This window comes from Adiantum capillus-veneris, chromosome 10 (genome assembly GCF_014529385.1).
Source record: "Adiantum capillus-veneris isolate H3 chromosome 10, ASM1452938v2, whole genome shotgun sequence".
NCBI lineage: Eukaryota > Viridiplantae > Streptophyta > Polypodiopsida > Polypodiales > Pteridaceae > Adiantum > Adiantum capillus-veneris.
The window spans coordinates 35295542-35307021 of record NC_140940.1 but is presented as its reverse complement, the minus strand read 5'-3'; positions in this window follow the sequence as shown (position 1 = coordinate 35307021).

Genomic DNA, 11480 nt, shown 5'->3' with positions numbered 1-11480 from the left:
TCAACCCAGAGTAGATGAAACCCTTGTAGAGATTCAATTGAGTCGAAAACTGGCTCCCAAGGCACCACACAAACCGTAGTCCTATTTAATACTAGGGGCCCTTTGTCAAGGATCTTTTCCACATCGGAGGCCTCTTTGAATCTCACTGAACAAAAACCTTTAGCTAGGTAAAAAGTACTTTCAACTGCTCCTCCATGACCAAGAATTTGAGGGCCCTGAAGCCATTGAATCATCCCAAACCTGTTCGGAATTCTTCCATGAACCCAAATACAAGCGTTAGCTTAGCTTGATTGGCTAACTATTTTTTGATAAGTGATGGTGGAATCGCTATAGTAATAGCCTCAGTAACCTCCACTTGTTGTGTGGAAAAGACTTTTTTAAAGGAGAGAAGGCCCGATCTGCCGACCCGTCTTCAGCCAGCCCATAGTAATCTGTTTGGGAGCAAGTTCTTTTGTTGTTGTTAGGTCCAGACTCAATCATTTTAATGACTTCCTTGAGCTCTTGCTGAAGTCTAGCTCTTGTATTCTACAGTTTTTCGATATCTCCTTCACTCGACAACCATTATGATGAGCCTTTTACATAATCCTTAGAGTTAGTCCCCTTGAGTATGCTAGCAAAAAGAAATGCCTGGCCTACGAGCTACAAATGCACTTGACATCTTATTTGTGTTCGTATACCTGGGACCCTAAGGAAGCCCATCTTTGAGCGTTTTTACCTCGAATTTAAACCCTTCAGCAGAGCCTATTTTCTCTCTTGTTTTCCCAAAGGGAACTTTTTCGATCGAGATAGTTTTGTCCTCTTTCATGGCTGAAGCCTTTGGAAAATTGGGGCTCAAATTTTTGTATCGTACAGTGGTCAAGACCGAGCCATCGCCTTCATCCATAGGCACGGCTAAACCCATTTCGGGTATTTTACCGCCGCTAACATTTGTGAAAATTTGACAATATCTTCATTATGTCCAGAGTGTTGAGTTCCATTACCAATTGATGCAAATTTACAATAGTTGATTGAACTCAAGACCTTAAGGGCAAAAAGGATTTAAAGAGATAATAATCGCTCTATCAAGTAGGTAGTCCAATCCTTAGACAATAATCGTAAGGAGTCAAAAAGGTACTAATCGTCTTTCCCCTTAGACAATAATCCCGAGCAAGAAGCGGAGAGAAGACACCCAAAGGATAACATGCAACCAATGCAGATGAGAAGTAGGCACCAAGTGATTACACCGCCACCTTGCAAGCAGCCATCACCTGGGCGAAAGTGGAGAATGAGCAACCCACAATACCCGTGAAGTAGGAGAGAGCATTCCAGTGCAGCCTAGGGAGAATTCAGCAAGGTGTATTAAAGAGGTCAAAGTTGCCCGCAAAGAGTGGGCTTTACAAAGGATGCCAGCCAACTGCATGAGGAAATGTTTTGGAATGGTAGGGAAGAAAAGTTGTGGTCACAAACTACAAAGTTGTCAAGTGAAAATGGTAGCTCCCTTTTTCTGGTCTGAGAGAAATTTTAAAGACAAGAAAATTACACTGTGAATATGGTTCTGCAATTATGAAGTAGGCCACACACAAAAAGTACAAAGCCAAGTTAAATTCTCACCTGTCGTTCCTGCTTTCTGGCAAGTGGATATTGGAACCATCTTATCAAAGGATGAGGTAGAGTGACAGCTTGGTACAAAGTGGAATTCTATTTGCAGAGTTTGCAACACCACTACGACGCATGAACAATACAAATGATGTTCTTACACAAGGAGGCTCCAGTAGTAGTAGGAAGCGTAAGTGGAGACATGGTATTTCCAAAGAAGCAGAAAAGAGATTAAAGTGTCATAACAGCTAATATCTAATTCTCCTAAATGATTTTCTCATGTTAAACTGATCATTTAATATGGGGAAGTACTAGGGGTGGAAAAGCTAGAATATTGGTTAAGCTAGCAAACTAGCCACATTAGGGATCCAAAGGAGGAAAAATAGGCACTATAACATATGTGCGGTATTATCTCTCACATTACCACAAAAAAACAAACAAATTTGGAATATCAAAATTCCCGTATGCGGAAAAGACTGCGGCAACATTTGCGGTAATGGTCTAGCGGTAACATCCGCGATAATGGACGCGACTATATTTCCGCGTCTATTACCGCGTCGTTTACTGCAAACATACCCGCAACAGTTACCACGTAGATGTTATCGCAGGCATTACCACGGTCGGGTTTATTATAAAAAAACAGATGACCGTTTGGATTGTCCTTTGCAGGACCATCCAAAAGGTCATCTATTTTTTCATTTATTTAGGATATTTTACAAAATAATTATTTCAATTACAACAAAATATCACAATTGGACAATACATTGAGCCAAAAAAAGATTGATAATTTCATTTACATAAGTGGAATTACAATTGGGAGAGATACTTTGGGAGAGGTATCAATTGAGCCAAAAAATGATAGGTATTGCATTTACATAAAGGGATAAAAAAAGCCCGCGTGTACAAAATAGAGTATAGTCATGTGGGATAGGGCAAACGAGGCCCACGTATACAAAATAGAGGATGCTCATGGGGGAGATGGCGGCATTTCGCGTGGAACTCCTTGACTCTGCAAAACCAGAAAAAGAAACGATTAACACTTTGTTATTTAATATTTGATATAAAATCAACAATTTGATTATTTAAATAAGATTAAACTTACATGTTGCAGACTTCTGCACGCATTTTCGAACTCCTCTCGAGAGATCATTTGATTTTCAAACAACCAACACCAAGTTTGATACTCGGTATGGTTCTCTCTATATCTCTGCACATCTCTGGTCGGGCGACTCATGGTAATGTTATACTGACAAAAAATAGCAACCAATTAATTAAATAAAAAACATTATATTTTTTACAATAAAACAAATATTTTTACTTCCATATTTGTCTTTCCAAGCCGTTTTTCCTCTCGAACCATAATGCGTAGGAGTCTGATGGGATCTAGCCTCAACTTGACGCGTATACATCCTCGCACCCATTGCCCTTTTGTCCTCTTTCTCGCCCATAGCTGTCTCCCACTCCACATCATGGACATTTCCTGGTTGATAGCTATGCTCTGGAGACTCCAATGTCTTCTTTGGAGCTCTCCTCACACTAGATTTTTTGTTCTTGAGAACTTGCTGATCAAATTTGAGAAAACAATTGATATATGTGGAGTGGATTAATTGGTTGACGTGTGTGCGGAATCTCCTGCCTTGCGCTGTCCTGAGATCCACCATACCTCCTCTATGAACCTGGTAGTATAACATGCGAGCATATGGTGAAGGCACGTCATGGTCCTCATCTTCTGCTAGATCAGGGAACGGTGACTGTGGAGGAGAATCTGTAGTACTTACCCCCCCCCCCCCCCCCAAAACAACAACTAGCTCCGCTCCCTCGTCGAGATCGACTGGCGCTAGCACGCGAGCTGCCCTGACGCTAACTGCCAGAAGAGCGCCGACGTGAATCTGGGGCAGAAGGTGGGATAGGTGATGGATAGGTGGACGCCCATGGCGTCCGACCCTGTGGCATTGCACCTAACGGCGTCGGACCCTGGGCGTTGGTCCCTGTGAAGGAAAAGTTGAACCTGGAGCTGTAGCTGGAAAACTCTGCAGGTATGGAGTGCCACCAGTTGGAGTAGAGACCTATGATAATCCAAAAGCTGCTAGCTGCGCCGGTGAATAGCGCTGCGTAAGGGTCTGCTGCGAACCTAACCACTCAGCCAGAAGACGCAATGCCCTCTCCACATCTCGATTGGTCATAGGTATGGCAGCGGACCCACCAAGAGCATCCCGAAACCAGCCAAGCCCTGATGATGACTGCTGAGGCGACGGCTGTGAATGATAGGCAGAGAGAGCATCGGGATATGACATCCCGTCCGCCATGAAATCCTCAATGCTGCAAAAGCGTGGTGTGGAAGAAGAAGACATGGTCTGCATTTATTACGACAAAGATTAAACTAGGGTATAAAATTCGAATATATGATTAAAAATTTACACATTGATTTTTTTCAAACATTCGATTTTTTAACATTGGATTCTCTATAGTATCCAATATTGAAAGAATCCAATGTTAAAGAATCCAAGATGTGTCTACAACCTACAAAAGAGTCTTGCAAAGCTTTGAGTTCTAATAAGATATTAGTGTGTGTATTGAATAATAAGAGATTATTGTGTTTATGATAAGTGTGACCGATTGCGCGATCACTTGGATGGCCATTGGGGCCTAATACGTCACCTACGACTAAATCATGGAGGTATGTTTATGTTTTTGTGTTGATTACTGTTTAATTTAACATAATTAGTGTTGTCTTGTGTAATTGGCTTGTGCACACACTAATTAGTGTTTGTTAACATACACTAATTAGTGTGTGCATTGGCTTGTGCACACACTAATTAGTGTGTGTTAACATACACTAATTAGTGTGTGCATTGGCTTGTGCACACATGAGTTAGTGTGTGTTAACATACACTAATTAGTGTGTGCATTGGCTTGTGCACACACTCATTAGTGTGTGTTAACATACACTAATTACTATGTGTTAACATACACTAGTTAGTGTATGCATTGGCTTGTGCACACACTAATCACACAATAAATAGTGTGTTATAACACACACTAATTAGTGTGTGCATTGGCCAATGCACACACTAATCCCAAACTAATTAGTGTGTGCATTGACCAATCACATTGGTCAATGCACACACTAATCACACACTAATTAGTGTGTGCATTGACCAATCACATTAGCCAATGCAGACACTAATTAGTGTGTGCATTGATCAATCACATTGGCCAATGCACACACTAATCACACACAAATTAGTGTGTTAACGCATTGATCAATCACATTGGCCAATGCACACACTAATCACACACAAATTAGTGTGTGTTAACACACATTAATTAGTGTGTGCCATTGACCAATGCACACACTAATCCCAAACTAATTAGTGTGTGCATTGATCAATCACATTGGCCAATGCACACACTAATCACAAAATAATTAGTGTGTCCATTGACCAATCACATTGGCCAATGCACACACTAATCACACACTAATTAGTGTGTGCATTGACCAATCACATTGGCCAATGCACACACTAATTAGTGTATGCATTGGCCAATGCCATTGACCAATGCACACACTAATCCCAAACTAATTAGTGTCTGCATTGACCAATCACATTGGCCAATGCACACACTAATTAGTGTGTGCATTGGCCAATGCCATTGATCAATGCACACACTAATCCCAAAATAATTAGTGTGTGCATTGACCAATCACATTGGCCAATGCACACACTAATCACACACTAATTAGTGTGTGCATTGACCAATCACATTGGCCAATGCACACACTTATCACACACTAATTAGTGTGTGCATTGACCAATCACATTGGCCAATGCACACACTAATCACACACTAATTAGTGTGTGCATTGACCAATCACATTGGCCAATTCACACACTAATCACACACTAATTAGTGTGTGTTAACACACACTAATTAGTGTGTGCATTGACCAATCACATTGGCCAATGCACACACTAATCACACACTAATTAGTGTGTGTTAACACACACTAATTAGTGTGTGCATGACCAATCCCAAATTTAACATATTAGGTTTTGCAAGTAATAAATTTAACAAGTTTAAATTTTGCAAGTAACTAATAATTAACAAATTTAGGTTTTGGTGTTGTTTTTATTTTGTAAAATTATTTTAACTCTTTTGCTTGGTACTTATTCGGTTCAATATACTAATCCTCTCGTACAATATGCCATTCATGGAAAAGAATGCAGATACGCATACTTCACTAAACTCGTTTCTCTATCGCATTGATCAATCACTATTTCTTCACCGCACTTTTACGTATTCAATTTCTCAATGTAGTTTACATCCAAGGCACTCATTTCAATTGTCAATAGAAAATACAATGCTACGGTCAGTTCTTACTACTTGCACGCTATGAAATTTTTCTTGACATGCTTATTCATTAGCTATGCAGCTCTTATTTGAGCTAGGGTACTCTGGGCTATAATGCTATACTGGTATATGGGTACTGTACTCATATTTTCTTTTTTACTGTACGAGTATTGGTATTGGTACTGTAATGGCACTATATTGATACTGTATTGGTATTGGTATTAGGACTTGTACTGGTATAGCTATACGTGTGTATATTGGTACCGGCCTTAGAGGTCTCAGATTTCCAGTGTTGTACTGGTACTGGTAGTACCGGTACTGGTACAGCTTTACTGCTACACTGCTAATACTAATATATTTGCACTAAAATGGTATTGGTCTCATATTTTCAATGCTAGTACTGGTACTGGTAGTACTAGTACTGGTACTATTGGTATTGGTGCTCAATCTTGTTAAGACAGTTTTAAAGATTGAGAAGGGGGGTCCATGAAAAATACAAATTCTAGTTGCTCATCAAATGCTATTCCAATCTTTGATGTTAGTTGCTCGCCAAATGCTACAGAAACGGTGTGTTTTTCCATTCTTTCATGGAAGTCATTTTCTAGGCCAGGGTGTACTTAAGGACAAATGTTACTATTCAAAATGTCCACAAAAGGACCTGCTTCTGGAATTGAACTAGTCAATAGAATGAGGCGAGGAGGGACATGAGATTTGAGTAGTGCTTGGGTGCACTTTGATCATACTCGTTGGATAGAAGGATGGGAAACTATGTCCAGCTCGCTTTATGATCCTGGGTAAGTGAATTTATAAAAATTTGTTAGATGGCATGTTTTGATATAAGACACCTTTTATTACTTATTTGTTCTATGTGTACAGCATGGGAGCATTGAAGGTGATTGCAATATGTGAATGTAAATAAGAAGACAAAGAAACAAAACTCTCATTAGGAGATTTCGGAGGTCTTTTGGAGGGCCTTTTGGAAGAGAGAGGAAAATAAGCTCCTCCAATGAGAGAAGAGCCTACGTTACGTAGAAAAATAAATTGATATTAACAAAAATATAAAAGGTGTCCCTCTCCTCATTTAATAATCTAGTGGTCCTTGAAGACGATCACTCTCTTTCATTTAATGTGAGCACCTTTTTCAGAAGGTAGATGCGGTGCATTTGATACGGCTTACGTCATCACTAGAATTCAAAAAGTTACAAAACTATCAAGTGGTGGAAGATTTTGAAACTTTTGATACTGTCAATGCGTCCGGAACGCCCAAATATCCTAGAAATGAATATCCAATTGCTTAGCTCCGACATCCAAAGAGGCAAAAAATGTCAAAACCTCTAAAAGAACATTTTACTAACGGCGCGCGAGGGGGCATTCCAAAATTTTGGAATGCCTCATCTCGCGCCGTTAGTAAAAAGCCCCTTTTTTCCTCTTTTAGAGAGCTTTTTGAGAGGAAAATGTCAAAAAATCTCTAAAAAGGCCTCCATCTATCACATAGGTTTTTTCTTCATCATCTTAGCCTTAGAGATCATAATTTCGGGTCTATAAGAGTGAGCACACACACCCATTGTTACAATTCTACAAAGTGCATTTTGATCACACACACACACAGAGACATACAAATATAACATACACACAAACACACAGAGACACAAATATAACATACACACACAGACAGACACACACAGAGACATACACACTCACAAACACACAGACACACAAATATAACACACACACACACACACAAACACAAAGAGCCCCTCTCTCTCTCTCTCTCTCTCTCTCTCTCTCTCTCTCTCTCTCTCTCTCTCTCTCTCTCTCTCTATACTATAGGTGCGCGTAGAGAGGCACAACCGGTGTGCATGTCTCTATGAGCGCCTTTAGTACTGTGCATCCACCAATGTATGTGTTTATGTGTGTATGTGTGAGTGTTATAGAGAGAGGAAGTAAGGCGGGGGAAAGAGAGAGAGAGAGAGAGTCTTTCTGTTACCTTATACTAACGGCGCGAGGAGGTGTTTTTTGAGGTCAAAACATGCTCCACGCGCGCCGTTAGTAATGGGAGTCTCTCACTCTCTGTCTCTCTTTAAATATGCTAAGCTATAGAAAGGAGAGAGAGAGAGAGAGAGAGAGAGAGAGAGAGAGAGAGAGAGAGAGAGAGAAAGCATGGTGCAAAAGTGCAATAGAGAAACATGGGTAGGCTTTCTTGAAAGATAATTGTCCAAAAATCACTAAAAGAAGCTTTGTACTAACGGCGCACAGAGGGGCATTCTTGCATTTTAGAATGCCTCCTCACGCGCCTTAAGTAAAAAGCCCATTTTTTGGGGTTTTTTAACATTTTTTGTCTCTCCGGATGTCGGAATGAGACAAGTAGACATTCGTTTTTAGGGTATTTTGCGGTTCCGGACGCATTGGTGGTGTCAAAATCCTCAAAATCTATCACTATTTGACAGTTTGTGACTTTTCAACTTTCAGTGATGACGTAAGCTGCTTGAATGCACCGCACCTGCCTCCTGAAAAAGACGCTCACATTAAATAAAAAAGTGACCGTTTTCAAGGACGATTGGGAATATAAATCTACTTTTTAAAGTGTCTGGTTGTCCTTTTGGACGTACTCACAAGGTGCAAGTGCATTTTAAAAAAAGTTTCTAGAGAGAGAAATACAATTTCTTACAAGGCCCTCCAAATGACCTCCGAAATTTTCTAATGTGTTTTGGAGAAATTTCAACACAAATATGGATCACATTGAAATGTGTGAAGCATGGCGCTTAGCAAAGACTACAAATGAGGCCTCCCGTATAGCTTCCACAATACGAGGATGGTGGGTGAAATATGTAATAGGGGATAATAAAAAGGCTTTAGAAAGATGGTTTAACTGGTGGGAGCAACGGATCGCCCATTGGGGAAGCGCTAAGACAATGGCCCATATCAATAATTTTTTTGGTTTTTATTAAATACATGAAAACACAAATTTACATATATATGGTTTTAATCGTTTTGTATTTATAGGTTAGTAACAGTCCATGGGAAAAAGCTCAAATTCCAAGTATAAATTTGTCAAAGAGCATCCATGCTAGTTGGCTTGTAAATAAAGGTGGTAAACATAAAATATCACTTTATGATGCATGTGTCAGTGAAATTTTGAATGCATATATTCAATGTGAAAACAGGCAGATACATCGGAACGGATCCTTCCATAGAAGCAATGATGGACAGTTCCAAACGCAGAGAATCTCCACATCCAACTCATTTTGCGAGTACACTAAAAGGCTTGGTTGGTGGTAGGTATTTGTATGAGGAGCCTGTGATGCAAGGTGACAAACAGACAGTACAACGGAAGAAGAAAACAAGTACAATCGATACAAGCTCACATAAACTTGTATATGTAATCGAAGCAAGACAATGGAAAACCAGAGGGAGACCACGGAGTATACATTTTGATAGAGAGGATAATGAAGAAGTATATGTTGTCACTGATAGTGAACTAGGAGAGAGCATTCTAGTGAATCCTAGGGACACTACAAGAGGCTATTCATATTAGCGACGCTCACACAGCGACGCTCAAAAAAAAAAATTCCCAGCGTCGCTATGAACGTCGCAAATTTACTTGTAAATTTGCGACACTCATAGCGACGCTCATAGCGACGCCGGCTGGGCTAAAAAAATAACAGAGAGCGCCCAAAAACTCAGATCTCAGATCTGAGTTTTTTGGCGCCCTCAAGCAAGAGCAGGTAACGCTCTCTCTCTCTCTCTCTCTCTCTCTCTTTCTTCTCCACACACACACACACGAGGAGAGGAAGGAGAGCCAGGTATGCTCCTTCTCTCTCCTCACTCTCATGTTCCCATCCCCTCTTTCTCTCTCCCTCTCTCTCTCTCTCTCTCTCTCTCTCTCACACACACACACACATAGTGTTTTTGAGAGAGAGAGAGAGAGAGAGAGAGAGAGAGAGAGAGAGAGAAAGAGTACAAATATAAACAAAAACGCACACACACATACATAAACAAAGAATGCACACACACATTGAGAGAGGAAAAGAGAGAGGGAGAGAGCATGCATAAACAAAAAACGCACACATTGAGAGAGGAAAAGGGAGAGAGAACATGCATAAACAAAAAACGCACACATTGAGAGAGGAAAAGAGAGAGAAAACATTTCATAAACAAAAAAACGCACACACATTGAGAGAGAAAGAGAGAGAAACTAATTTAACGTCGTAGGAAACTAATTAAAATTAAAAGACCTAAAGATCTAGCCGACGAGGAGTTGAACTCAAGACCTATTATTCAAGAGGGAAATGGCATAACCAATCTATCATACTTGGCATGGGTGATAGAAAGGTTATACCATTTATCTCTTTTTATTGGCACACACATCCACACACGCGCACACACACAAGAAGAAGAGAGTTATAACGTCGTAGGAAACTATCCTAAAAGACGTTAAAGATTAGGTTAGATGTAGACTTACGTTAAATTAGATTTAGGTTTATTTAAGTTAAATTAGATTAGATTTAAGTTTATTTTTAGTTAGATTTACGTTTATTTACGCTAGATTTAGATTTACGTTATATTAGATTAGATTTAGGTCTCCATAGACTGCGATGCCTGTATGAAGCGGGTGAAGAAAGCCCTCAATGGAATATAGGGTATTGCTGCCTTCACTCATGGTGGGCTCCGTCGATCCAAAAGTACTGGTGAAATGTCTTCAGAAGATAGGGAAGAAGGTGGATCTTCAGGGCGGCAAGAGTCACTACATCCCCGACACAATGACCATCTAGACAACCTCTAGTCATTCAACAGCAACTTCAAAGTTAGTAACAAGAGCAAAAACGGTCTAAAGGGCCAATTGCTGTCGTTAGATGTGGATGGAGATGAGGCAGCGTCACCGCCGGAAGTTAACTCTCACATCTTTAGTGATGAGAATGCCAACTCTTGCCGAGTTATGTGAAAAATTATGTGTTAAATCAGTTTTAAGGTTCTTATAATCCGTGTTAGTTTAGTTCTTTGTTTTTAATATAACATAATTTACATTAGATTTAGATTTATGTTATACTAGATTAGACTTAGTTTTATTTAGGTTTACCCACACACACACACACACACACACAAGAAGAAGAGAGTTTTAATGTCGTAGGAAACTATCCCAAAAGACGTTAAAGATTAGGTTAGATGTAGACTTACATTAAATTAGATTTAGGTTTATTTTTAGTTAGATTTACGTTTATTTAGATTTACGCTTATTTACGTTAGATCGAGTCCACGCAAGAATTACTTACGGTTTAGGGTTTAGAGTTAGACGAACAGTGAAAAGATCTACTGTGAAAAGATGTTAAGATGCTGTGAAGTGCTACAGCTAGAGAAGAGGCAAAGGGGTTTGTCCACTACATGCAGTATCATGTAGACGTGGGTCTGTAGATTTCTTGTACCCACAAATATAGGTATTGACCAATAAAGACGAGATTATAACCTGGTGGTTCTGATCTCCGTGCACCTCTAGACCGAGGTGTGCGGGGATTGGACATGACTAGAGAATGTGAGGTAAAGAGAGAGAGAGAGAG